Below are 27,642 nucleotides of genomic sequence, written 5' to 3' on the forward strand. Positions count from 1 at the left end.
GCGCGGTATTGCGTAGGTCAGGTATGGACAAATGTGCCCTGACTTGCAGTCTGAGCTCAGCGCTAGCGTGCAGAGCTTTCTGTAGATGCAGCAGCGCTGACCGAGCCTGAGGAAAGGTAGGGTAGCTGCTGCAGCGCTTCGTGGGTTTGGTGCTTGTGACTGCACGATGGCTCTGGAGAGGCTACTGCTATTCGGGGCAGCACCAACACGCGCTTCCCCTGTGAGCTTAGAGCACAACGGAGACTTTTGATCCTTTACTGGGAACAGAATAAAAACTCCAGATCATGTTCCTGAGTGAACGTAGTCTGTTCCTTTAGTCCCTGCTATCGCAGCCTTAAAATTGCAGTCTGAACAGTACAGTTAAAACCACGGCACTGAGTCTACAAACCTTGTGCTATCTGTGCCCCACCACCACCAAAAAAGAGGAGTTTGGACACTCGACTACAGCATGCTGGGGGTAGAAGCATGCTGGGGGTAGAAGCCTGCGGGGCCTCTGGGCACACAGCCTGTGTGAGCAGTGGGGCAGCCCTGCCTGTGTTCGGGGCACTGATTTCCAGTCCCATTAACGGTGCTGGCAGAGCGCTCACTGGGTTTGTCTGACTGCGGAATGGACAACGAGCTGCCCATCGTTCTGATCCATTTTTTATATAGCCCTCGTGTTGAAGAGTTTGGGGGTAGGGGAAGGCCCTTTTTATGCTTGCCTGTTTGTTTAATACATGCAGCTCTTTCCCAGATTATTTAGGGCTGGCCAGCTGACAGCAGCATCAGTGATGGCCAAAACGTGGCTGGCGTTCAGGCCCAAGAGGTGCACCTCTGCCCTTCCTCTTTGCAGGGCCCCTCGCCGAGCTGTGCTCATGCATGGCTGGGGTGAGCTTTGGAGCCGGCTCCCAGCAGGATTTTGGGAGAACCAGGGTTCTCCTAAGCAGTGCTGAGCCGTGGTCTGGCAGTCAGCGTGGGCATCGCACTGGTGCTTTGGTGCAGCTGAGCTTGGTGTGAGGGCTGGAGAGCCCAACACTAGGGCTGAGCCAGGCACACTGGCTATCGTGGTGGGCTGTGCCAGCCGTCGTTCTATGCCTCTGCCATACTGATCTACTCGTTCTGTGCTGGGTCTAATAAAGTAAGCTAAAAAAAAATGCAAGAAACCTTTAATTTGCAGATCTCTTGGAGCAACTTGCAGATTAACAGTGCAATGCTGCCAACAGAATGAGGATTTACTTGCAAGACTTTTTTTTATCCCAGAACTTTGTTTCAGACTGTTAAGTGAAAGGTAGTACTTCCTTTTGAATTACTTTCCCATAAGCTAGCTGAAGGGAACAGTCCTAGCTCGGTGACCATTCTAGGAGCACAAGCCATTCGGGCTGCATTTTCTAAGCCGATTCCTGTCTGCAAAGCTGAAATGGCTTTGGCTTGCCTGGAGACATGCAGTTTTTTTCCACCTTTGCTTTCATGAGAGTTCCTAGGCAAAGCCACAGCCTGTTTGGAGGGCGCAGGAAGTACTGAACCACTAAATGCTGTTGAGGATTTCAGATCTCACAAGGAACGATGAGGTGAAATTGGGCAAACCCACGCAAGGGAAGAAAAGCCTGGCACGTTCATGACCTGGGTCACAGGAGAGAGGTAGCGAAGCGCAGCACTGAAAACTCATCAGCTTTGGCTATACACAGCTTGCTTGAACAGCGCATTACAGCACTAACTACATTAAAATATTCCCCACCAAGGCAGCTGAAACCAGAAAAGTAATTTTCTGCTCCTAACTTCTGTATATAAGCATCACCTCAGAATATCAAGTATTGATTGCAGGTCTCGGACGAAGTCACAGGGAGGTTATTGTTGCGATCTGTAGAGTCAGTTCAGGAACATGGTGTTTCCCCACCACTGCAGTTCCAGCTGCTCTAGGTAATGTCAAGGGAAGTCACGTTTTTCTTTGTCATTGAAAAGAGAAAATAATGTCCTGTGCCAGTGAGGAGCATAAGGACGCGGATGCTGCCCGATGTTTGCCGAAGTATAACCTGCCCTTAAACCTGATATTTGAAAGCATGCTCAGTACCCGCAGCAGAACGCCCTGGCAAAAAAAAAAGCTGGAGAAAAGCATGGACCCAGCTCCTGGCAGACTCCCCCAGCACCTGAGCTGTTTGGTTTGTGCCCGTTCCCATGATTCCCATTGTCCTTCCTATACCAGAAACTTCGCTGTGTTTGGGAGCCCTCCTCGATGCCTAGGAAGCAGTTGAGGTGTACGGCCAAATGCAAAACCCCTGGCTGCTGGTGGACACGTACTACGTACCATTTGCACTGGATAAAGATTGTTTGTGTGGGGAGCTGAAGAGATGTGCTTAACTCAGAAATAGCTCTCTTCCTTGGAAAGCTGAGGGTCTGAATCACACTGTGTTGGCTCAGTTTTTAGCAGACAAGCTATCACATATGCCTCCCTGTAGGCGAAGAGTCGTCACTGGCATCAGGATTAGCAGCCAGGTTCTTTTCCTTTGGAAACTAGAGAATAACGCTGCCGAAGGCTGGAGCGGGCTCTAAGCATGGTCGGGGCAGGATTGCTGGGGGGGGGGGGCAGCGAAACTGCCAGCGGGAAGGGTCCACCTGCACCCCTGCTCGGCGTGTGCTGGCTCTGCTGGAGCCCCGTGTTCCTCTCCGTCTAACAGCACCCTGGGACCATGCCCCTGAACTGAACTTTGTGACTGCAAAGGTGGCACAAAGTTGTTTTGCTCCAGATTTCCATTTGTCCTACGTCCACTGAAAATGCTAGTGACATGGACAAATGGAAACCCCTGAGAAAATGGGAAATCTGGCAGGGGGAAAGGCAGCCGTGGAGCTGTGGTGCCTGGAACTGAAAGCACAGGAGAGACAGGCACTGGTGAACTTAGAGCAGCCTGCGGGGTCCACCTGATAAAGGCTGCAGGAACAGAAATTCAGATATATGCAGAGACATTTTTTTTTCTCGTCTGGAACATGGTGAGAGTTGATGCGTAGTCCTTACAAATATGCTACTTCCAATTCCCAGCAGGCCAGAGGAAGTCTTTTTAAGCAAGTTTTTGTAGTTTGCTCAAGAAACGAATTACAGCTCTGGACTTTAAATGCTTCTGAGATCCAGGATTTTTTTGGGCCTATACTTTCAGACTCAGCGTACCCCCTACCACAGCAGCATTAATTTTCAAGCCTCCCTTCCAGGTTCAGGGCTCCGGTACTGCCACTGTTGCAAGACCAAGTGGTCAGTGACGAGGAGGCAGGGGAGTGACCTTGCAGCGAGCCTGTCCCTCTCGGAGCCGTGCCAGTATAAACGGCGCGTGCATCTCAGCTCTGTTGAAACCATTTTGTGAGATTCCCATGTTGGCCATTTCTACTGCCATCTTTGCACCAAAACTTTTGAGTGTGTGAGAACAGGGCAGAGTATTCCCTTCTTGTGCCATAACAAGGGCATCTTTGTCACCGAGGCTTGGGACTACCTGGATCTATACGCAGGTATATGGAGCGTATTGGCAGTTCAGGTATCTCTTGCATACAGCTCTCCGTTAGCATCAGTAATACAGATATTTAACTGACGCAGCTTAAAGCTCAACCTCCCCCCAGCCACACCCTTATTAAGCTGCCGTGAACAAGTTTTAGAAAATACGCAAGGCAGCAGTGAATTTTCTGAGTAGGTCTGGAAGTGATTTGTAAGAGGAGTGAGGATGCAATACTTGGCATCTGGACGTTCTAACGAATTTTCCCAAATAAGAAAAGAAAAACGTTTCCTCATAGACTGCAAGCTTTTCACAGCATCAGTAAAGCTCCTGACACAGAGCCCAACGCTGTATTTGTATGACATGGAAATTAACAGCAGCAGCAGCAGCAGCACTGCAGGCTTAGAGTCTACTCTGCGTGCAACAAAATGGCTAGGGGTGCTGTCGCGTTCATCTGAATTCCTTCACCGTTTGTGGGTGGTAAAATAGGTGGATGCCGATATCCCTGCCACGCCAGGTGCAGCTGCAAACTTTAACATTGGTATCAAATTAATGTTGCTAACCGTCTTCTTGCCTGTGCCCCGATCAGCTCAACTCCACAGAGCAGAGACAGGAACGAGCAGCAAAAACGGACTGCGTCACAGATGTAACATGACCATCGGCAAAACAAGTGCAGAAAGAGATCATGGCTGTCTCATCGTTCCGACAGCTTTCTTTCAGTATCACAGAAGAATAAGCTGGTAAGGCTTTACTGCTTTTAAATTGATGGCCTGAACATTTGCAATTCTTAACTTTACCGAATTTTGCGTCCTTGAACAGTCTGAACTCCCAAGAAAATTGCACGTATTTTGCCAGCAGACCCAATGCACTAACGATCACTGCGTCACAATGCCGCACCAAGGCTGAGAGATGCAATGAACCCTACTTTACAAAGGAAGGGAACCAAAATACTGAGCAATGAATCAGCTTACACAATATCACACACACGAGTGTCAGAGGGACTAAGAAATCACAGCTTTTCCAAGTCCTTTTGAGGCAATACACAGAAAAACATTATGGAACAGTTTGCCACGTAGACCTCACATACAGTATCACATGCACAAAATTGCTTCTGTCCTACAGAAATATGCCATGTCCCCTTCTTAGCCTTGTTTCTTGCAAGTCCCCCAGATTTACCTGCTGACAGTAACCTCAATTCCCAAGTAAGGACATTTACAGCTGAAGTTTAACATTGAAATACCTCTCGTCTCTCAGTCTCCTTTTCCTGCCTGCACATAGTCACAATTAAACTATCACCGTGGCCAAAGGACAGTAGCGAAAGGAGCAAAAATAAACACATCCCTACACCGAACACTGATACTCAAATTATGCATGTGCCTTAGTATACTGGCTGCCACTTGCACCTCTGTCTGAAGGGCTGAGAATTGCCATGAAGCAGCGCTACCTTTGCAAACTAACGGGGCCTCCACCACACAGCCGTGATGGGGAAAAATGCGAAGGGCTGTCCACTCAGAGCCACTTAACCCACTGGTCTCCCGGGAAAGCAAGCATCGTTTCTTAGGCCAGCTTGTGGCTGTGCACGCTGACCTCGGCAGCTGCCTTGTGCTGTTCCTATAGAAGTGTGTCTTTCTGCCTGTCTGTCTTGCTGCAGGGACCACCGCTGTTGCTGCTATTCCCGTTGTTCCCCTGCTCTGCGGAACTGGCGCTGCAGGAGGCGAGGATGCTCCAAGGGAGCCAGCTACAGCCAGCGAGGGCTCTGAGTCAGTAGGGGTTGTGACGACTGCAGCAAGAGCCTGAAACTCCCCACGGAATCTGGCAGGAAAGGAGGGGAGGCAAGGAAGGTAGAGATGGGAAAGAGGAAAAATCCGGGGAGTGGCACCTACTGTCTGTTTTTGTCTTCCCTCCCTGTTCCTGCCACCGCACTGCCGTTGGAAATGGTATCCTCCCCTCTGGGTTACTGCGCAAAGAAACGGGGATAAAACTGCAATGCGTACGGCCTTTATAACAGCCAAAATTCAGTCGGGGTGGGTGTACCTGTGTCAACACGGCCTCTCTCCCCTCTCCGCCTGCCGTTCAGAGGACAGGCTCCTGCCGAAGTAACCGAGACACACGCAGTTCGTTTGAGCTGGTTCTAAACCCAGTGGTTGTTGCTAAACAACCAGACCTGACGCTTGCGATGTCAGTGAGTGAGTAATATAGATTAAATGCTTAAACTTGTTTAAGCCTTGGTATGATGAAAGGCTGTGGAATAATGTTCCCTGCTATATGAGAAAGCAAAGTTACCACTCCACTGCATAACCGGGTGACTTCCTCGGCCAGAAGGACCAAGCTCAAAGCTGGTTGTGTCCTCAGAACTTCCAGGCACAGTTGCCCATCTTCATTGTTGGTCACTTAAGAAGAGAGGTGAAAAAATAGTATAGTAAATGGTTAAGAGAGAAAAATGCCTTCCTCCTCATCTTCATTTCCTCCTCCTTTCCGGAGCCGCTGTCTGTCCGCGGTCTCCCATCCCTCCTTCCCCAGCCTGTCCCAGTCCTCCTTTATGCCTGCCTTCTTGCCTCCTAACGCTCTGGTTCCTTTTGCAGACCTTGCGGAGCCCTGGCTTGGGGCTGCCGGCAGCGCTCCCTCGCCTCGCCCACACCAACAAGCTCACACCCGGGCGGCACGACGGCGTTCGGGCCGGAGCCTTTTCCGCTTCATTAATCCTGCCACGCGATTGCCAGATTCGGTCCCTGCCCCGAGCGACTCACAGCGCGACCAACACTCAGCTACCACCGACAGAAGAGAGAAAGCAGGAGAGAAAGGAGAGGAGAAAAAAAAACCTCAAAGCCGAGCAAGTTCCCCTGGCCGAGCTTGGCAGCTCTGACACGTCATCGCCACAGCCGCGCAGCAAAGTGAAACCGCACCGGCACCGGGTGACGCGGGTCGCGTGGGCGGGTAGGGCCCCGTGCCCGGCCCCATACCCGCACCTCTACCCATACCCATACCCGCACTTACCCATACCCGCACCCATACCTGCATCTATACCTGCACCTATACCCACACCCATGCCCGCACCCATGCCCGCGCCTGTACCCGCAGCCGTGCCGCGCCCACACCCCCGCTGACACCCGCAGCCGTGCCCGCAGCCATCCCCAGACCCCTGCCCTTACCCTACCCGCAGCCGCGGCCGGCAGCAGCGCTCGCAGCGAGCGCAGCCACCGTTCAGATTTGACACCCGGCCCCCGGCCAATCCGCGAGGGCTTTTCACCTGCCAGCGCCTCCTCCGCCAATCGCGCGGCGCCTTGGGGCCGAGAGCCCTCCCCCGGCCAATGGGGAGCCGGCCCCGGCCCCCGGTTAATGATGCAGCAGTACAGGGAAGACTATCACATGGGAGCTGGACGGCTGCCAGCACGGAGACACGGCGAGAGCAAGGTAAACAACTCCCCAACGCCAAAATGATGACATTTAATCCCTAAACGCTGGCTTCCCGTCTCGACTCATCCTTAACCCCTTTCAGCTGGCGTGGAAGCGTCTGGAAGGCAGCGCGTACCTGTCCCCCCGGTGCTTTGCAAAGCCGCCCGGCGTGCCCTGCAATGCTCACTGCGTCACCGCTCCCCGCTCGGCGAGCTACGCAGTGACAGAGCTCCGAGCTCTGAAACGCAGGGCGGCTGTTAACCCCTCCGCCAAATCCTCGCCGGCACGCCAGCCCTCGGGGAGACGGGAGGGAATAAAAAGCCCGAACAGCACACGAAAGCAGCAGTCTTTGCAAAGTTGTCATCTCTCCCCCACGACTACTTCCCTCCTCTGCATTACAGCAATGCCGGCAAGAGTGGCGTTAGTACAACCTGTGCCGTCGTTCCATTGAGAAAACGGCTGTGACGCAGAGCAGAGCAGTCGTACCCAGCCAAAATAATAATAAAGGCACTTTGGGAGCCGAACTTAGGGACGAGGGGGGAAGGGGACACCCTGCAAACAATCACAAAACGTAGATGCAGCTCAAGCCCCATCCTGATCAAAGGGTACGTACGTGGGAAAGACGAACCGGACCGAAGAGCTCTGCCCGTGCACCATCTGCGCAGTCTTCAGCCCTCCGCTTGCTGTGTAGCGCCGCAGAATAGAAGGTTCCAGAAATTTCCTTTCCGTTAACCCTTTCGGTGTCTGCCCACTCTCCCTCCCCGTGGGATTAAGCGCGCCGGGTCTCCAGCATCGTCAACGGGCGAAGCCTCCTACGCCAACCGAGCCCAAATATGCTTTCTAAATGACTCCGGATGGTGACAGGAGCCCAGTCCCTGGTGTTGGTCTTACTTCTCTTTCTTGAGCCCTTTCTCCCTCTCTGGCTGCCTCTCTCCCCTCTTGCTGCAGCAGGGCTGTTGCTGGTAGACCTATCGACGGAGCTTGCTCTCTCGCTCTCTCGCTGAGCTCTGTGACGCAGCTCTAAATTCTCCAGCCTGCTCCCTGTGTTATAACAGCGGAACTGCAGCCTTCCAGGGAGCCCGTGCCAGCAGTGCCAGGGCCAGGCACACCGAGGGGAGCGTCGCTCCTGGACTCTGCACCTTTTTTTGGTAATTATTATGTTCCTCACCTCTGCTTCTGTGCTGCCATCCGAGCCTCTCAGCCTCGCATCTCCTTCTCTGTTTCTGAGTCACGCTCGCTAGGTTAACTCTTTTAGGATTGGTAGCCAGCAATACAAATCTCGAACAAGCGCAGCTGAAACCACAGCCAACTTTGTGGTGGTTTCTGCTTTAAAAAAACTAAAGCAAATCTTCTTGGCTCTAAAAAACAAAAACACACACACACACACACACGTTCCAGTGGAGAGTTAGTGCTTTTCAATTAACTGTTTCGGTGACAGGAACCACTGCCTGACTTCCTAAAATAAAGGGATCTAGGCCCACGTCCTGCAGGTACTCGGCCGGCAGTTACCTGGTAGCACAACGTGACTTAAAAGGAGCCGCTCACACCAGCACACGCTTTTCTGGACCTAAAAGCATGAAACTGCTGTGGGATCCACATGCCCCTGCTCTGCTGGCCACAAGACATTGATCAGAATGTGGTTCAGCCGCTGGGCAGATGCATTGTGTAAGATAAGGTACTGAAAGCGCTAGAAAGGTATAGGCTCCTCTTAATCTGAATGGTATTAATAAGTGTTATCACACACACAGATTCAAAACGCTGGGTGTAGGCAGGGGAACTAATAGCTGCGTTCCGGGAGTCGCCAGAATCCAATCATCTCTGCCACAGAAAGTTCACGAGCAGCTCCATATTTCAGCGCAGCAGGCACAGCCAGGCACGCAAACGGTGTCGCCGAGCCCCCTCCGCCTGCCCGTGCCCCGCAGCGCAGTCCCTCGCATCAACCCAGCGCGGGCAACTTCAGCACTAGGCAGAGGAAGCAGTGCTCTGTGGTCCTGGAGCCTCGGAACCGGAAAATGTGGAGGAGGATCAGTGGTAGATGGAGCATCTGGGAATCAAAGCGCAGCTAATGGAAAGCCGGCACTGTACGAGGGAGTTCATGCGTCAGCCTGCATGTACAACAGAGCGAGAGAGCCAGCAGTCCATCTGAGAGACACAGAAGCAGGAGAGAGATCACTACTCCACAGACGCATCTGCCATTTTAGTTCTGGACTCTGGAGCTGGCTGGGAGCTTTGGGTTTTTCACTACAACCAAAGCTGAAGTAACCACTATTTTTTCTCTTCACAGCGTCTGAAGAGCCTGAGCTATTTCGGGATTTGTCTGTACTACACTGAAAATGACACCTGTTACACACAGACACAAATGAGGAGAACTGCAAGCTCCCGGTTTCTCAGATACGATTCTACCAAAAAGAAAAGAAAATCGTACGAGCTAGGGAGGTGGGAGAGCAGCGCCGGCTCTTAGTGGGGGTGAAGAGGCTGACCCTTGTGCATTGAGCAGTCAGACACCAATATACGAAACGTAAACGGTTTGTTCTGTCTGATGCAAGAGGAAATCAGACCTCCATGTGACCAGGAGAAGTAGTGCTTGATCGCTAAATGCCACAAGACAGGGTTTCTTATGCAATCAGGCACATGGGACTTCAGGCCTCACATACATGTTCTGTAGCCAAAGCTGCAAGCATTAACTATTTCAGTTAACGAAGGTAAAATTGTAAGAGTGCTACGGCTACTTAAATGAGTCACTCGGCACTGATGCTCTAAAGTAGGCCAGGCTTTGGGTGATATTACGCAGCCGGTTGGTTTCAGTTACCCCTCGGTAACTTATCTCAGAAGCTCAGAAGCTCGGAGCGGATTTTCCACATTCCCCGTGTGCCCCATCCTGGTGCTGCTTCACACCAGAGCGGGGCTGTGCCGGCGCTGTGCAGACAGGACAGCGGCCACCCAGCTGCACCTGCGGGGCCCAGAAAAGCGCTCAAGGTGGTCGTGAGCTGCACTGGCAGCAAGATGAAAGACGAGGAGCCTTGGAAGTGGGGCACTCGACTGGTGCCTTCAGCGCACAGCGACTGCGTCAGTCCCGTGGTATATTAAGAAAGTAAAACGGAGCTTTGATTTATTTAAAACAGTGTATTTTTGGTTGTTTTCAGGGAAAAGGCAGTGTTTATTTTATGGTTTACTTTTGCTTGGGAATTAGCAGCCATGGAACATTTCTGTCTTTACCTGATCACAAGTATTTACTTTATGGCAGCACTTAAGCTCCCAAGAAGAATCAAAGCCACGCTGCCCTGGGAAGCACTCAGGTACGTAACAGAAAAAACAGAACATAATGGAAAGCTTCATCAGTCGGAACTGAATAGTGAGGCCCAGAAAAAATAAAGTCATCTTCTCACGTAGCTGAATTTGTTAACCTTTGGTTAGTATTTGGCATTGTCTCTGAGCTGAAGCAAGCAAAGGGATGAAATACAAACTATGATTCCATGGTAGAAATCAACACTCCTGGTTTAAGTGGAGCCTGTGTGCGTGTTTTGTTACTGCCTTTTTTTTTTTCTTTTTTCTTTTTTTCTTTTTTCTTTTTTTCCTATTTCCTTTCTTTTTTCCCCCTCCCCAAGCTGGAGGCAGAACTTTGGTTGGTAAGAACTGACTGCAATAAGCAAAGTCCCAGGCTAGCAAGCAAGTGTGGCAGATGGAAATAGTCCATGGGGGGAGATAGGAGGTAGGGGAGAAGAGTCTCAGCATGCACACGGTTGTGTCAGTGTCCACTTTAAAGTGGGGACCTCAGCAGCATGAAAGGGTCAGGAAGCAATTCATCAGCGAACAGAGAAGTGCAGGCTTGCCGTTGCTTGGATGCCAAACAGTATGTAAAATTGCATCCTCGGTTCTCTGGCACCTACCGTGTTATTTTCGGCAGTCATGCTACAATGACCTTAACAGGGATAACATACCAAGCCTGGAGTTACGAAAATCTAACACCCATGAACGTCATGAACGCCTTGTGGTATTGTGGGTGATAAAATAGCGCTGGCTGTCCACAGAAGAAGGTCCTTGGTGTTTTTAATGACGAATGAAGCCCTAGTGGCACTACACAGCCCTTTCGGCTTCCTGCTGGTGAAGTCTTGGCTCCGGCTCCAGTTTAAATGCCATCAGCCACACCTTCCTCCCGACTACAGGAAACTGCGATTGTTAAAATCAGGGCATGTTCCTGTTTAACTAAAAGGCTGAGATCAAATAAGCCAAAGGCCTCGGCAATGCCAAACGAATTCCTGCCCAAGACTTTGCAAGTCTGCGCAGCCGTAAATCCGTATAACGCCCCGACCCCGATCTCCATGGAAATGACATCTCGGCATGTCAGCCTGGGGAGCAGCTGGTTATAGGCTGCTGATGCAAAGAATCAGGCAAATGTGGACAGGTAAATGCCAGATTTACTGAGTAGTAACGCTTAGCACAAAGGTCTTTGGTTTACCAACCACATGTGCTGAAAGCAAACTGGTATGTTTTTCACATGCTTACATGGGATCCTGGCTACTTCTGTGAAATTTGTCAAAGCTGCTGCTTCCTCTCAAAATGCTAAACCCTCAGCAAGACGAAGTTTTCAAACAGAAGTCTGTTTCAGCACAGAATTCCCAGCCAGCTTGATTCAAGAAATACCCACGTAAACAATACCACAATAGCTCATCTGCTGGGACTGCTTCCCCTAACCTTCACCAACCAGAGGGTGATTCATTTTGAAAATTCTTTTAATCAGCCTTAAAATCATCAGCAACAATGACAAAACTTCTAATTTTTAGCTGTAGTAAAACAATCCTCTAGGTTAACTGCAAATAAAGAAGGAATGTTAGTTGTTAGCCCAGGGAAACTGGCAAGTTTTTAATGTTTGCTTCTTTAAAATCAATACAATTTTCATATGGGAAGGCTGAATTAAGTAAAGGTTTAATAAATTGACCCAGATTGTACGTGGAATCAGGGTGAAAGCTGATACAGAAATTTGGGAGTTCCTTGCTCCCAGATTTTACTCAAGCTGTGCCTCTTGCTTAATTATAGTCCTTATTGCCCAGAAGGCCCCCAGTCAATTAGCGAGACTTAATCGCCATCTGAAAGAGGAGCTGCCGGAACAGTGTGGCTTTTGGAGGAAATCGGTAGGAAACAATAATTTAGAGGAGGTACTTCTTTCATTTTTCAAAGAAAAGCAGAAACACATTTTTGAAGCCTTCCTACTATTCTCACACGATCACAGACACCGACAGACAAGCCGCGGTCCTGCAGCGCTGTCCCAGTGAGCCCCGAGACTTGCAGGGTTTCGGGAAGCTGTTGGCTTGCAGCTCCAAAGCAAGGACGTCTGCTAACACAGCCACCACGGTTCGCGAGGGAATATTCTATACATGCACAGCGCGTTTTGTTCTGCTGCGACAATAATAGAAAAGTTACTGAGTCACATCAAACATTTATGTTCAGTGTGTGTTTTTCCTGAAAGGTTTGTTGTTATCCAGACAAGTTTCATCAGTAATGTCGGAGAAATGGCTTCCGCGGTAGTTTCAGTAATTCCTGGCTTTGACTGGCTCGAACACCCTCACCTAACACACGTCTTTGCCAGCCCAGCACGTGCGCGTGCTGATATTCTCGCTGTGGTCCCTGCCGGCAGGAGGAAGAATGGGCAGGCATAAAAATGACAATAAAACCCCTTTCTGGAACAGTTTTAAACTTGGTTCTGACCTACGTAGGTGCGCACAGCTGGCTGCTCACAAGTTCCCTCTGCTCTCCCCCTGCTGCGGGGGCTGTTCAGCTGGTGGGGAGGGTGCTCTGTCCCCTGGGGGCAGCCCAAGGGAACGAGCTGGCATAGCTGGCACCGAGACCAAGAACTAGAGGTGTGGATTAGTTCCCAACAACCGTCAGGGATGTACTGGTGTTGAGTAGTCAGATTTGCATAAAATACTTGCATGCTCTGTAGCAATCCAGCCCACACAAAAAGCAGGCACTGAAATGGAAACCTGCAGGTGAAAAACCTGGCCGTCCCTCTGAAAAGCTGGAGTGCTGGCGTTTTCCCTACGAAGTCTAAGAAAATCCCAGCTGGAAGAACCGAGCTCCTTTTCATAAGGGTGGCACTGCGTTAGCATACAAGCTGCTTCCAAGCAGAGCCTGTGCCCCATGCTGAAGCTGGGTTCAAGGAATTTGGCACCCTAACGCCAGCTCTGCTCTGCTCGCTGCCTTGGAGGGGAAGGGAGGCTGCCGAGCTCGGGGCAGGGGCGAGCGGGCAGGCTCCCCGAGCTGCAGGTTGTGCTCAGTTCCAAAGCGAAGGAGCCAGCAGCGCTGAGACAAAAGTAATTATTTCAGCTATTAGCTGCTAAGAATAGAGCCCGCGGGGGTGCTGTGCATGGCTGAGGTGCACTGACAGCACAGTTGGAGGTAGCAGGGATTGCGGTGGAAGCCCAGAAATAGCCATTCTCCACGCTCAGCACTTTGAAGCTGTGTGAGTCACCAAAATACAAGGTGTGGGGACAGGCGGGGGGGAGAGGAAATTACCCCCCGCCCGTACACGCGGAGCAGAGCATGCCCCTGGGCTGAACGCTGGGTTTGCTGGGGGGAGAGCGGCGTTTCTGACCAAGGAGGGCATCCAGGGCATCCTCCTGCTCACAGGGGCCGCTCCTGCCCCAGCGGATCACGGCGCCCTGCACGAGCCCACCAAGGGGCAGCCCGGCCGCTTGCCCCCCCCGGGTCACAGCCCGTGCCCAGGCTCCGTCTCTCGGTGGTTCGCGAATATTTGCAAAAGCCAAACATTACCGGGGAAGGGGTGGCGGGGCGGAGGAATCGAGTGATCTCGATCCAGCTGTGTTTCGTTGTGTTTTCCCAACTGCTAATCTCACTTAAAGTTTCCTTTACAAATACATTATAAATGGTTAAACACATGAACGACAGATATTTAAATACAGGACTGGTAAATGACCAGGTGCTGGGCTGGCCGCTCACACATGCCTTTAACATCGTGTCCCGGTGCTGCTCAGGACAAATCGTGGCAATACCACTACACGTTTTTACTCAATATAGTTTGTAAGAGGCGATTTTCCTTTCGTGCTGTTTGTGCAGCTCTGGGTACAACACATTCCTGATCTATGACTAGGTTTCCAAACTACATAGTAAAATGAATAATAATGATAGTAAAAGTTGTACAACTGTTTTTATGCAGCAATCTTTGTGTTGCTTTAGTGCTGGGTTTTCCCAGCCTCTGTACATGGAATTAAAAAAATAATAATAAAAATCTATTTTATAAAAAACACCATACCCAACCAAACCCAAAACCAAGACAAAACAACAACAAAAAACAGCAAAAACAACAACAACAAAAACACACACACACACACACAAAAACCCTCAAATTTAAAAGAAATCTTTTATATCAGTCCTGGGTGCAACTGCAGAAAGTCAAGCTGGGCAGAATGAAACATCGCAGCTGGAGCACGGACAGGGCACCAGACAGCTTGCTAAAAATAGATTAATCCTAATTACAGCCACACTTCTACTTTTTCAAGGTTTCCCGTTTCACATGGGGACACAAGGCTGTGAATGGACGGGGGGTCAGAGCCCGCTGTGGCAGGCAAGGGGCCGGGGTCGCACAGTGCCGGGTCGTGCCGTGCTCCAGCCGGGTGCCGGGTGGCCGTGGCAGCCCCCTCCTCACCCACCTCGGGCTGCCCCGGCTCGGGACAGGCTGACACTGTCTGGCCTCAGCCTCCTGCCCTCGAAATCCGCTCTCTGCACTTGGCAAAAGCAGGAGAAACAGCCAAAGCAAACCGTTGGAAAAAAGGGTCAGGTAACGTGTGGGTTTTGGGTTGGAAATGTAAAAAAATCACAGCCTGCTTGCAGGCTTCTTGTGCTGCCCGCAGCCCCCGGAGGATTACGCTCCTGGAACGGGTTGCACGGCGTGGTTAAAGCCTTGAGGAGGGTCCCTGGTGCCACTGCATCCCATAGGACTCCAGAGGAATGTCCGTAAATCCCTGCTTGTTTATTTATGACAGCAGTCATATATAGAGAGGAACTACTACCTCATAAGCAGAATTACAAAATATTTAGACAAAAATACACATATTTAGGACTCTGCTTTCCAAACAACAGTAGTTCATTTCTCACATGAAGACAATGAAAATATGGAGAACAACTATTTTCCCACCCTGAAGATGTCTGTTAATTACCAATATAAATATTTAGCCAGAAAATGTATTGCTTCAGTTATAATTACGTAGTTTTATCAGAAACCAGGACTTAATGCAGTAATCACTAGGTGAGCAGGAGGAATGCATTTGGGTCTGCACAGATCGCCACGGTGGTGACAAACAGCCAGCAACTGAAAGCCCTTCTGGACCCCTAAAACAAGGGAAAACTTCATCAAACATTTCCTCAATATCTAGGATTTACATACCTGAGAAACAAAGCTCCCACAGCTACAGGGGAAACACCAAGGATTCCATTTAAAGCACCTAACTGAGCTTGTTTGAATGCCATAGAAAAATAAAGCAAGTCCCAACAAATTTTAGGACGCAGCCATCAAAGCGGGCGGGATCTGAGCGCTGTCAGCACCACGCCGAGGTCGGCCAGGCGGGCGGCACCGGGGCGTAGAGAAATTCTGGTGGGGAAGGAGGCAGGCGTCTGTCTGGGAAAACCTCCCTCGTTTTGAGTATGGGTAAATATTATTTTTCGTAACAGCTTTTGAGAAATTCCATTTTGCATTTTTGGCATTCATCTCCCCACTGAAGATCTGGGATTCAGGGTTGCTTTTTCACATTTTTCATTAAATGGGAAAGAGCCACTCCAGAAGGGCTGTACGGCTGGGCTTAGGGCCGCTCACCTGGGCTGACAGAAATTCATCTGCATGTCTCTGGTTTGATTTCCACACAAGATGGCCACGTGCCTTGGGTCTGCGATATCCCGGCTGCCCTTGTAGCAGTTTTTGGCTGTTCTGCAGCCCAGGGCTGTCAGTCCTGCTGCCTCCTCCCAACTCAAGCTACACCCTGATCTCCCATTAAAAGTTTCACCAACCTTCATGACAAAGCAATAATTTCTGATTGGGAAAAAAAAAAAAAAAAAGAGGGGAAAACCTTTGATTAAGGACATCTGTAGGCAGCTTTCTCAGCATCACTGTCCCTCACCTGAGGTGAGACCTCCGCCTCCTGCCCGTGCTTTGCAGGATACCCATGCAGAAAGGCAGCTCGAGTGAAAAGCAGCCTGGTGGTGCCTTAGTGACCCATGGACACGAGGGCTCCTCTCACTGCCAGCCCCTGCCTGGAATGAAATTATGATATTCAGAGTGGTTTCATTCAGCTCGGCTGAATAAACCCTCACCATCACTAACCAGGGGGTTTTTGCCTTTCATGCTGGTTCTGGTGCTGGCAAGTCCTGCCTGAGTTTTGTAGCTTCCTGTTGTCTTGTCCTTGAAACTGGAATTGTAAATTATTTTGGCTGGTGATAAACTGTCTTTGCTTGTACAGCACTGAGCCACTCTGGCCCCTGGGTCCTGGCTGAGGCTTCTCACAGCTTCTAAAAATAAGTAATTATAAGGTATTATCTCTTAAAAATACTTGTTAAAAAGAGGCAGAAAGAAGAGACTCATTTCCCATCTGTTTTCTCTCCAAACTACCAACACATTTTAAAATCTGCTTCTAAACTGTCTTTTTGGTCAGTTCTCTTCTGCAGCCTTTCTTAAAATAAGGGTGCACAACAGGTTAAAAGTTAGGATGGGTACTTTGCACTTATACAACAAGATTCATTTGGAGACCACAATTATGTTCTAAAATCCAAATTACCATTAACAAAATAAAAATAAATCACAAAAAATATTTTTATGCAAGAGCTGGTTATTTTTCCCAGCCCGGAACTATTTTGCAAACCAATTTTGATTAGAAGTTGAGTTTTCTATTTTTTTCTTCCTAAGAAAAAATAGATGCTGTGTTTTTCACTACATTTTCATTATTCTTATTTGACCAATTCTGATTAGTCATATCAGTCTGAATGTAGATTTTTTTTCCCTTTCTAGAATGGGATACCTTTGCTCTGAGTGCTTTGGATAATTCATAAAGTAGAAAAAAAAACAAAAACAACATTAAACATTACAAAACAAAACAGATGAAAACACTTTCAGCTTTGCTCATGTTCCTGCCAACTATTTTTCTTTTTTTAAAAAACAAAAAACAAGCCAGCCCCTTCTAGCCCGTACAGGACTGTATCATTTTACTGCTTTAAAGGGGAAAGCACGGCCGAGGATGAGCGCTCAGCCCGCTGGCAGTGCCAGCACCGACGGGACAGCAAGGACTGGGTTTAAGCCTCTGAGCCAGTCGCTAATGCTATTTCTCCCCCCAAAAATAAAGCATTAAGAATGTATTGTAACAAGTATATGAACTTTTAAGACTTTTTTAAACAAGTATTTTGAACAGCACACCAAAGATCAACCATATTATTAAGACATTAATAGTGTGAACACAATTTATTTGCCTGTTGGCTGCACTGGACCCAGGCCACAGCTTTTAATTTTTTTTCCCACACTGTCACTTTGTGTTCCTTACAACCAGGCCAGGAAAAGGAGGCATTTAATACTTCAAAAATACAAGAGTAGTATTTCTAGCAGGCCTTTACCTCCTTTTCATTTATACCTGTGCTGTGCAGTTTCTCTCTTTGGAAGTCAGCAATAGCTCGGTGCACTTTAACACACCGAAACCAGCCTGGCAGAAACTCGCCTTGTGAGGCTTTTGTGCTGCCATCCACTGCCGCATTCTCTGAACAGGTTACTGTGAAAGATAAATAGCAGAGTCCCGAAGTGCTTTAATGGACTTTCCAAAACCTTCTGTCAGTAAAAGCTCTGCTTGGTGTAGGAACTTTATTTTTTTTATTATTTTTTTTTTAGCTGTAACTCACTCCAGGCTTCATTTGCCCCTTTGTTTGACAGGTTTTTCTCAGACCAGAAGGTTTTCACCAAGTCGTTGAGATGATTATGTTCCGGGTATGCTCGGGGCTGCCAGAAGCGTTGCATCACTTGCAGGTCCGGCAGATCCCGTGGGTTGTGTTGGCTCCGTCCCTCCAGGAAAGGTGGGGACCATTTTCTGCACAGCATCACCTCAAGCTCTCCCGAGCCCAGCTGAAGCCATCTGCTTTGCCTCCAGCACACAGCCTCATATCAGTATTCAAAAACCACTGTCTTTCTGCATTACAAAAGCCATTTCTAGATGCTGTATTGGTCCTGGGCTTTCTGTCCTAGGTTGCCGAAGCTTGCTACAGTGCTGAGGACCGGCAGATGCCTATGGGCTGATAGCTTACAAGGGCTTCAGAGTTCAGCTGAAGGAACTCTATTTTGCAGGAAGAGGTGAGCTTTCTGTGTTCCCACAGCAATAGCAAACATTCCCCTCTGCTCTGCAGGCTGTGGTTTTGAACATTTCCAGCAGACTTGGGCCCTGGCTCTCAACTCACAGACCTCAGACCTGCAGCACGGACCTTCCTGCTTGGGTCCACACAGTGCACATGGAGGCCAGGGAGCCACCTGGGGGTCACTTGGGAGCCCACAGGGGGTCACTTGGCCCTGGCCCAGCTCCTCAATACAGGCCGATATGGGCCGGGAAGCCTGGGGGAGTTGCCACAGGCTGCAGGCCAGAAGATGGCCGCCGCTCGGCCTCTGTCACCTCAGTGTGCCATGAGGCGAGGGCTCACCACGGCGTGAGGTGCGCTTCATGTGCCGCTGGCCTGGGTTCACCCACAGCCCTGTGTTCCACACGTAACCATGGTAACCCGAATTATCTCGCAGAGGTGTGCATTAGCCCTGTTTGTCGCAACCACATCTCAAAGCCCACTGCTGGGCACGCTTGGTTCACCGGCGGCTCCGAGGTGCCTGAAGCCGCGCAGAACAGGAGGTTGCCTTTGCCATTTCAACACAATCCCAGCGAAGGCAGAGTGGGAGGTGGGGAGAAGGAAGAGGAAGAGTAGGAATGCCAGAGCGGTTCAGGCACAATACTGGCTCTCAGCAATATGATTAGTTACTTGGCAACGAGAGCAAGGTGTGTCAGAGGGGATGGGACACAAACACACACGCCAGCCCCGGCAACAGCTCCAGAAGAGAGGAAACTCATGGCCAGTACGGCTCGTCTGGTTTTGCCATGGAGCATGTAAAAAGAACAAATTAAGTAATACCTGGAAGCAACCTCCCATTGAGCACGTTATAAAACAGCATCAGATCCCTTGCTGCCCATTCTCATAAAATATTTTTCAAGCAACAGCATTTGGTTCACCGGAAAGAAAGTTGCCTGTCCTGACCCCCTGCCTACACGAAGCCGTCTCACCCAGCCAGGGAGAGCCCAGATGCCTCCATCATTTAGGCTGTCCCGAGGGATTTCATAATGCCACTGCTCTGGAGGTGCTGCGCATCGGCTTGATCCTAACAAATGGTGTTGCTCAAAAGAGGAAAAGGCCTCCAGATTTCCTGAGACCTAAATCATTGGAAGGGTTTTATAAGATTTTACAATATGGCTTGATAGCACCAAGGGGGAAAAGAAGGACGTGTGCAAGCCTGCTGCATTGTACACATAATCATCAGCACTGGGAAGGTAAAAAGCAAAGTCAAAACCAGAGAGAGACCTAAAAAGTTTTCCTTGTAAAGTCTTTAAAACCAAGATAAGACACATACACGTCTTAAATAATGAAAAGAAAATGGATTCTAAAATTATTATTGAGAGGATTCTAACTCGGTAGTAATATTAGAAGAAAAGTCATTTCTAAGCAGTCAGGGACTGCTGAGCTGACAGTCTCACACTGCAACTGTCCTGGTTGCACTGAGGCACCAAGACTCGAATTCCAATTTGTTTTAAATTGAGTATTTCACCTTTCTCAAGAGGGAGGACAGAAAACACACCTATATTCTTTTGTAAACATATAAACATAGTTTCCATACTCATTTCTCTGTTGCACAACAGTACCAGAAGGGTTGGTTTCAACTCTGAGACAAAGAACTGCACAGAAAAGCAAAGGCTGGTGTAAATGAGCTATTGAGCATCACCTACACACAAGCAGAGCTGCCCAGGAGATGCGGTGGGCACCCAGTCCAGGCTATTAACTCCAAAGGACTGGCAGCCAAAGCAAGCAATGAAACAGTATGCTGGATGAGGCACACAGGAGTGGCATGTCGGCATATGGTGGTAATTCTGCCTCCCAGTGCAAGGACACAAGGAAATTCTGCATGCTTTGGGGCAGTGTGGGAAGCTGTGACTAACAACAGCATCTGCATTAACCTTGCTGCTCTGTTTTGATCATTTTCCTACAGTCCCCAAATGACAACAGCCTAGTAACAGAGCTTTTCTCCTTTTGAAAACACCGTCTTGCTTTACTGCCCACATTTAGCTTTCAAAGAGGTAAATCTACAGCAGGGTAAAAGGTCCAGGGTATTTATAAGAAGTCAAGGAGTCTGTGAAATGGAAGCTTGTGCAGGAAACTGTCTTCTGGCATTTAGCATATCCTGTTTCCATCAATAATAAGCCTTGGGTGAGAAGAGGGAGATGCTGAAGGGAATATAGGGAAACAGTTTGGTTATGACAGGTGAAAATAAGGCCATCAGAGGTGCACAACAATGAGCCAAAAACGAGCGAGACCTAAGTCTCAGCCTTCCCTCAGACACACGCTCTTTCAACAGGGCTACCTGTGGGAGCCCTGTGCTCCCGAAGGGTTTGCTTTTCAGCTGTTAAGAGCCTCCCTCCTTAGCACTGCCTTCCCCAAGATGCAGCAAATGCTTTCTGCAATGTCAGCCTGGAGACCTGCGGCTGCCGTGCTGGAGCCGGGAGCTGGAGACTTCCTCCAGCAGCTGTGGGGAGGGACATGGGCAAGGGCAGCAGCAGAAGGCGCCCATTTCACCCCGACTCCTGTAAGTGCGCATTTGTTTCTGCACAGCCTCGCTACCAAACCCGCTGAAATCCAGGTTATATAATGCCACTGCTGCCTTGAAACGGGGAGGTTAAAATGAGGTCGTCCAAGATGAGAGCTGACTGTGGCCTGCAGCTGCCTCTGGAGGACAATCTGCTGCCTGGACCGGACCCTGGGCACAGGGGAAAACTGAAATGCTGGGTGCTGGAGTGTGCGTTAACACACAGCTAGGATGCTGAAAGTCACTTGAGCGTTCAGGGTGTGGAAAACAAGCTGGCAGCATCTGGAGATGATACAAAACCAGTGAGGCTCATCCACAGTAAAACAGGGAGCAGTAAAGGAAGGATCTCACGATAGGCAGTGGGCTGGGGAAAAAATGAACTGATTGACTTCAGAATTTGTAGAAAGTCTCAGAGTGATAGATTAAAAAATGCACGCCTAACTGAAGGCTTCCAAGTGGCAGCCGAGCTGTTACACTGGAAATTCAGGGACAGCTGATGCAGGATGTGGGAATCATGGTAGATAGGTAGATAAGCACTGTGCCTGCTGACTTCCCGAGGCACTCCCTGCCAGGCAGGTGAAAGGCAGGCTCTTGGCATGATGGATTCGTGCAGCCCCAGCAGGGCAGGGCTAACGCTTGCCTTTGCATCATTCCGTTTATGTGACGAACTGTACTGAGCAGGCAGCGTGACAGTCCACGGTCACAGGGCACCATGAAACTGCAGAACGCTGGATAAACACTCCAGAGAGCAGCTTTGTGTTGCATCCAGACCCAGGTCTTACTCATTTCGCAGTCCAGCGTAGCCAGCACCATTAAAACTTTTTTAAAGGGTGCAAGTTGTACTTTCTTTCCATCAGTGTTGTACAACTGGTATGCTGTGGAAAGGCCACCACATGAAAGTGGACCCAGGTAAGAAAGTATAGGACTGTAATAGAAATGTAAAGTCCTGCTTTAAAGGCAGATACTTATTTCCCAGAAAACTAGTGCAATTCCTACAGAACAAAGAACAAACGCTTCCTTCTGTAAACCCATTTCACAGAGACCACGAGGTGGGGAAATCTATCACGCTTAGATAACTGGTATTTGAAGGGAGCTACTTTGAGTAGCCCAGGGTTAGTGTGTCAGTGAGCTTCAGTGCTGCACATTTAGTTGTTCAATGACTGGAGATTAAGGCATTGATGGAGACCCCTAAAACCAACATGCAGATGCCTTACAACTTTGAACCATTGCAAAGAAAGAGGGACAGAATTCATGTTATCAAGGGCATACAAGTTTGTTTGAGAAAGACCTACTGCCTTCTAATAGAATGTGAAAAAAATACCTGGCTTCCATTTCCACGGTAACTCCTTCCTTCAAAGCACTTTTAAATTGTTTCCTGTTCCTCTAGTTTCTTTGCAGGCTTTAGAACAGAACAGTCAAGGCTGGAGAGCTGGTAGAACACCTGCAGCAGGACAGCAGATGAGAAACTACATCTTCGTCTCTGACAGCACGTGATAAGCTGAGCTTCTGTCCCACCAGGGAGACATTTGTGTTACCATCCCTAAACTGAATGTTTACTGACCGCAGAAAAAAGCAAACTACCTATCTGCAGAAGACAGCAGGAGGGGATCAACGGTGCTCCAGTCTCTGTCCTTGCAGGAGATGGTGCATATGAGTTATACAAGTTGTTTCTAGTAGAGGTCCCATGGTTATATTCCAAAGGGCGCTGGTTTGTAAGGGTAATATTTTTATAGGCAACCATCCGTGTCAGCTTTTGCTGCTCTTAGCATCAGCACACCCTTCTGTGTTACTTGCCTTTTGTTTTTCAAAGGAGGTAGTCTGAAAACTCAGAAGGGCTAGCCAGGGCCATGCAGTCCTCTAAGCCCTGCTCCAGTCTGACAGTGATACTAAGGCAAGGAATTATCTCGAGTAAAATTATTGCTCAAAAGGACCGTGAACACAGCTGCAGGACACTTTGTTAGCAACTGATAATGTAGGTAAGAAGTGTTTTGTCAGATGGGCAGTGTATGAAAATAAGTCTGAGCAAAAGAAACTTAAGCCTCTTAAATATTAAAGTTCCAAAATTAAACCCTTGTTTATATAACGATTGGGTCACTGCAGCAGAACACGGGCGTTGGCAGCATTGTACCAAAAAAGGCACTGCGAAGCTCAGACCTTTCCACCGGGCACCGACTCTCCTGCAGAAGCAGCCTCTGAAGTGGGGGATTTCTGCTCATTTCTGTCTCTCCTGGGCCCCCTGACCCATTTATATCCATCCACACCTTATCCACTTGCTCAGCCTGCGCTGTGTGGTCTCATGCAGCAACCCCATGAGCTCCAACGCCAGCCGGGCTCTGCGCAGGCAGGGATCTGCTCCGGAGCCATGTCCAACAAAAATCCAGCCGGTTTCTGCTGCCATCCGCCTCTTCAGGGCAGGGATCCAGGTCTTCTGGGTACCTGCAAACAAAGGGCTGCCTTGAGAATTAACCCTAAAACTGATCCTCATCCTTGCTGCTCATTAAAACCTCCACTGGGGTGAGTGGGCTGGAAAAGCAGGCGTGCTACCGCTAAGGGTGCTAAGTGCAGTTCATTCCCAGCACCTTTCTCAAAACTGTCCTGGTGCACTGTCCTCTTCTATTGAGCAGGTCAATTTGCAGACCACAAGATCGATTTTGTGGATTTAAACAGTGATGCAAGCTGTATATATATATTTTTTTCTTTTCTGAATAAGGAATGAAGCTGGTAATGAAGACTCTAGAAACACTCTAGAAAAAAAATGCAATAATGTGGGAAATGCAGCTTGGCATAACTTTAGAAGAAAAGGTAGGCAGGAGTCAAATATCCCTACTGCTTTCACTTGGCTAATTGCAAATGATACCACTGCAAACTACAAGTAAGACAAATATGGAAAATAACTTTATGAAGCTTTTCTATTGCAGAGTATCTTTAAAAAGCCTTCTAGAAAGCCCTTTATCATGTTACTAAGCACACCTTTATTTATTATTTTGTAAGAAAAAGCACAAAAGAACTTAATCCAAACTAAATATTTAACCAAACAGCAATTAACTAACAATGATGAATGGTAAACAGTCCTAGTCCGAGGCTAAACCGGGACTTTAAAGCCTGTTTATCTGGGCTAAAGCTGCCCAAGGGAAAGGCAACTTTATTGAGTAAAGTTTGTCTCTGCCACCTCGCTATTAAAACAGTCTACAAACAGAAACGACATCATACGTTTTGAGAGAGGAAAAAAAAAAAAAAAGAACAAGAACATAACAACCCATTGCCTAGAACTTACAATGCTTTATGGAACAATTATCCCTAAATAGAAAAGCAGAGAAAGCATGAAGCTGCAGAGCAGCCACTTTCAACCTCCGTGGCCTTCTGTAAAAACAGAAATAAGTGAGAGACCCCTTAAAGCCCACCTCCTGCTCCCATTTAGCCCCAGATGGACGTTCCCACTTATCTGCTAGGAAGGAGTGAGCCTGAGCAGTTATCTGAGACTTTATCTGTGCGGATCCACATGTTTAAATGCAACAGATTTAGCTTTTATTATTATTATTATATATATTTATTATTCTTATGCAAATCTATTATTCTTATATATATTATGTATATCTATCATTTTTATATATTATTGTTATTATATTAAATGCAAGATAATTAGCTTTTTTATTATTATTCTTATATATATATATTATTCTTATGCATGTCTATTACTCTTGTATATATTATGCACATCTCTTATTATATATTATTCTTATCTATTATTATTGTTGTTATTGGATGGGACGTGCAGGGGATGGGATGGGACTGGCTGTGCGTGGGACGTGCACGCCCGGATGCTCCTGGGATGTGCCGTGCCGCAGCCGCTCCCCCCGCAGCCCCGTTCCTCGTCGTGTCCCCCCCCGCCTCCCGCCCACGGGCCGCCCCCGGCCCCCCCCCCCCGGGCCCGGCCGATGGGGGGGCCGGGGGGGCCGTCGGACGGGCGGAGGCAGAGCTCCTTGCTGCCGGGGGTGCTTCTTCTCGGCCGCCTTTTCCTATTCTTGCACATAGGACCCGGGGTGTCCTGGCCCAGGAATGCCTGAGAAAGCTTTAAAAATCCGGAGCGGGAGAGGCAAACCTATTCTGGGATCTTCTTCAATAAATACATTAAAAAAAAAAAAAAAAAAAAAAAAAAAGCAGCAGGAGGAGGAATCCGTTTCTGAAGGTTGGTTTTGAAATGCTGCTCGCTCTCTCCAGTTCTGCAGCTACTCCGTGTGTCACTGCGCGTCTCCGTGGCCACCTTCCAGTACCTCCACAGTCATTAGTGGGTATTATTCGCGCTCCCTCCTAGGAAGCAGGGGGATAATCATTCCCCATTTAACGGATGGGAAACTTGGCACAGCACAGATTAAGTGATTTGCTGACAGGCACATAAGAAAATTGCGCTAGTCAAGCATTCTCTCAATTATGCCATCCTTGTAACTGCATAATTTCCCTCTGTGATTCCAAACACGGAGCAAACTCCCCGTGTAGGGCTGCAGTTCTGCCTGCAAAGCGTGCGGCCAGCGTTGGCACCCACGCATTCACGGCAGGACGGGTTACACCATGCTGCATGCTCAGCACTGGGGTCTGCTGGCACAGAACAGCAATCTTGGTGGTCCCCTGGGCTGTGGCAAAGCATCTCGGGTCTGTCCCATGCAGGTGTGGAGCAAGGGGACCGAGGGATGCTCGGCTGCGTGGGTGCTGCGCAGCCCCCCACCAACATGTGTAGCTGGAGCCGAGCGCTGCTTCACACCTGGCAATTCACAGGGAAGCGTGTGGAGGTCCCTTAACTCCTTCCACAGCCCAGAGGAAATTCCCCAGCAGAGCCAGCCCGGAGGGGGGAACAAACCAGGCTCTGGGATCCCAGGGTTTGGGTGCCACAGCCCCCACGCAGCGAGCCCCATGCTCCCACCCGGCCTCCTGCAGCACCCGCTGCCGCCTGGGCCGCACGCTCTTCGGGCTCCCCTGCCCTCGTTTGAATTGGCCCGGCCTGCCCGGCCTCGTAATCTGCTGCTAAGTGGGACTGCCGATGAACAGCGAGATAAATTTAGAAAGAAATCTTTGTGTGGGTCAGAGGAAAAACACCGCGGCCTCTGGAATCCGAGCTGCGGCGGCGCGGCCTGGTTCCCTTTGCCACTCCTGCCTTCTGCCAGGGCCTCGGAGCCGGGCTTCGTGCTGAGCTTCTTGCTGGGAAAGCAGGAAGGTCCTCAGGGATTTCAGGTTTTCCTAAACTCCTCTGGAGATGGTAAGCCAAGGAGCCTTTCAGGTACAAATAAACACTTTTAATATGTATTTGTGGAGAAGGTTGTGAGGGCCGGGGAGAGCCGTGGGCTCCACGTTGCCCAAGCTCCAAGCCTTTGGCCTCTTCCAGAGCAAGTTTACGTCCCCCGGGATTTGTTTATACGCTGCAGTAGGGAGGGCAGTTTTATTAATTCTTCTCTCCCGATCATCAGGCTCCTGCCAGCCATGCCAGAGCAACATTGTTCCTTTGGAATTGCTTCTGTTAATCTGTTAAATTGTTTTCAAACAAGAAAAAATAATAGAATTAGTGGTGCAAAATCCCCCATGAAATCTGGAATCCAGTGCCACTTTCCTTACTAGAAGTCTGAACACCATTCAAAACCATTTTATCATTTGCTCATAAATTATAGTGTACCAACACAAGAAAAGAAAATTTTCTGAATGATTTTCCTTTAATAAGCTATTAGGACCTTGTACTGTTAATTAAACTATTAATTAGATGTCTTATCATTCCTAAACACGTTAACATGTTGCCAAAGCAGCAACGAGCCTCTGGGGCAGGCAGAAGATAAGAAAAGAAGGAAGATGCAAACACAAAAATTTAAAAAATGAATAAATAAAAATCACAAGTAAAAGAACCAGAAATAGCAAATAAATAATGCAGCCTAGGTAAAGCGTTATTTAATTTACAGGAATAAAATAAAAAAATGTGCAACCTGAAAATAAACTTGCCTGGTAGAGGCCCTTGGGACATCCTTTTTATGCAAGACAAAAGAAGCATAGCTGTCTTCAGGCTGTTTGTTTCCTATCGGTAGAGTGAGAAGCCAGAATTACGTTCCTTTTTCCCCAGAAAAATAGCTTTCTATTAAAAAAATAACAGACAAACTTTCAACTTTTTTTTCCAAAAAGCCCTGTCCCGTGCCCTGCTCCGTCCCTGCTCTGGGGGGTGATGCACGCCTTACGCAGATCTGTGCTCATCTGCAGCTCCATGCCGGGGCTCACAGCAACAGTGTGCTAAAGTGGTTTTAAAGCCCAACTCTTCAGCATTCATCTTTGACAGTTTATCTCGAGGGACAGATAATCTCATTTATGTCTGCTATTACAAATCAAAACACTGGCAAATTAAATGGATCTGAAGGCTAAGATTAAAGCCTTAGAATTAAAATACCTGTGAGGCGCTTGCAACACAAATAGTTGTAAATATAATAATAATACTTATTTATTATTATTATTATTTTCTAGGGAATGGAAAAGCTCCACACAAACGCTGCTCCTGAAGGTGAAGGCAGAACTGCTGTCTCACCACACACAGCAGGTACCCACGACACTGCACAGCTCAACCGCGGCGTAACGCAGGGCACCCAGGGGCTGCAGCCCAGGGCCAGTCGGTCGCAGCAGTGCCCCCAAGCTCCTGCTTGGCTGGCTCCTTGTTTTTTTCTGTCAGGCGCCTGGAGTTTGACCCAGGACATTTTGGGAAGCTGCCTGCATTTCTGCCTTCACGGCGCTGGGGCTGCAAAGCTCTCAGGGCCTGGCGGCTGATGGAGCAATGACTGCTGCAGACCTCCCACGCCACTCCGGCAGAACACGGCTTGCAACAAGCAGATGTCAAATGCATCGATGGGAAATTCATTTTAGAAATTTCATTGTAGGTGTTCCCAGCTCCTAGAATATCAGCTTTGAAGCCTGTAG

General features: G+C 48.8%; 1 protein-coding gene and 3 long non-coding RNA genes across 11 annotated transcripts in view; 2 read left to right on the plus strand and 2 right to left on the minus strand.

Annotated features, from left to right (window-relative positions):
• CD46 (CD46 molecule) overlaps positions 1 to 6,254 on the plus strand; it is a 23,448-nt gene extending 17,194 nt beyond the window's left edge. The window contains exons 11-14 of one of the 3 annotated variants that reach the window (XR_004756207.1): positions 4,039 to 4,189; positions 5,101 to 5,290; positions 5,529 to 5,635; positions 6,032 to 6,254. The gene's annotated coding sequence lies outside the window, so the exon portion shown is untranslated. Of the gene's footprint in view, positions 1 to 4,038; positions 4,190 to 5,100; positions 5,636 to 6,031 lie in introns of all 3 variants that reach the window. The other 2 variants (XR_004756205.1, XR_004756206.1) reach the window with 2 other exon arrangements.
• The window catches only part of LOC118178590, a 26,158-nt gene extending 3,010 nt beyond the window's left edge, over positions 1 to 23,148 (minus strand). For 2 of the 6 annotated variants that reach the window (XR_004756210.1, XR_004756211.1), the window contains exon 1: positions 22,031 to 23,148. This is a non-coding gene — a long non-coding RNA (uncharacterized LOC118178590). Of the gene's footprint in view, positions 1 to 12,294; positions 12,465 to 13,864; positions 13,957 to 14,198; positions 15,830 to 17,715; positions 17,980 to 19,746; positions 19,753 to 22,030 lie in introns of those variants that run through there. The other 4 variants (XR_004756212.1, XR_004756214.1, XR_004756215.1 and 1 more) reach the window with 4 other exon arrangements.
• LOC118178592 lies at positions 1,233 to 8,430 on the minus strand. Its single transcript, XR_004756216.1, has 2 exons — positions 7,456 to 8,430; positions 1,233 to 5,839 (listed from the first exon to the last, which is right to left on the minus strand). It is a non-coding gene; the product is annotated as an uncharacterized LOC118178592 (long non-coding RNA).
• A 2,681-nt stretch (positions 23,149 to 25,829) lies between the features above and the next one.
• Positions 25,830 to 27,642, plus strand: LOC118178593. The gene is made up of 3 exons (XR_004756217.1): positions 25,830 to 25,978; positions 27,196 to 27,268; positions 27,398 to 27,642. It is a non-coding gene; the product is annotated as an uncharacterized LOC118178593 (long non-coding RNA).

Source organism: Oxyura jamaicensis, chromosome 26, assembly GCF_011077185.1.
Source record: "Oxyura jamaicensis isolate SHBP4307 breed ruddy duck chromosome 26, BPBGC_Ojam_1.0, whole genome shotgun sequence".
NCBI lineage: Eukaryota > Metazoa > Chordata > Aves > Anseriformes > Anatidae > Oxyura > Oxyura jamaicensis.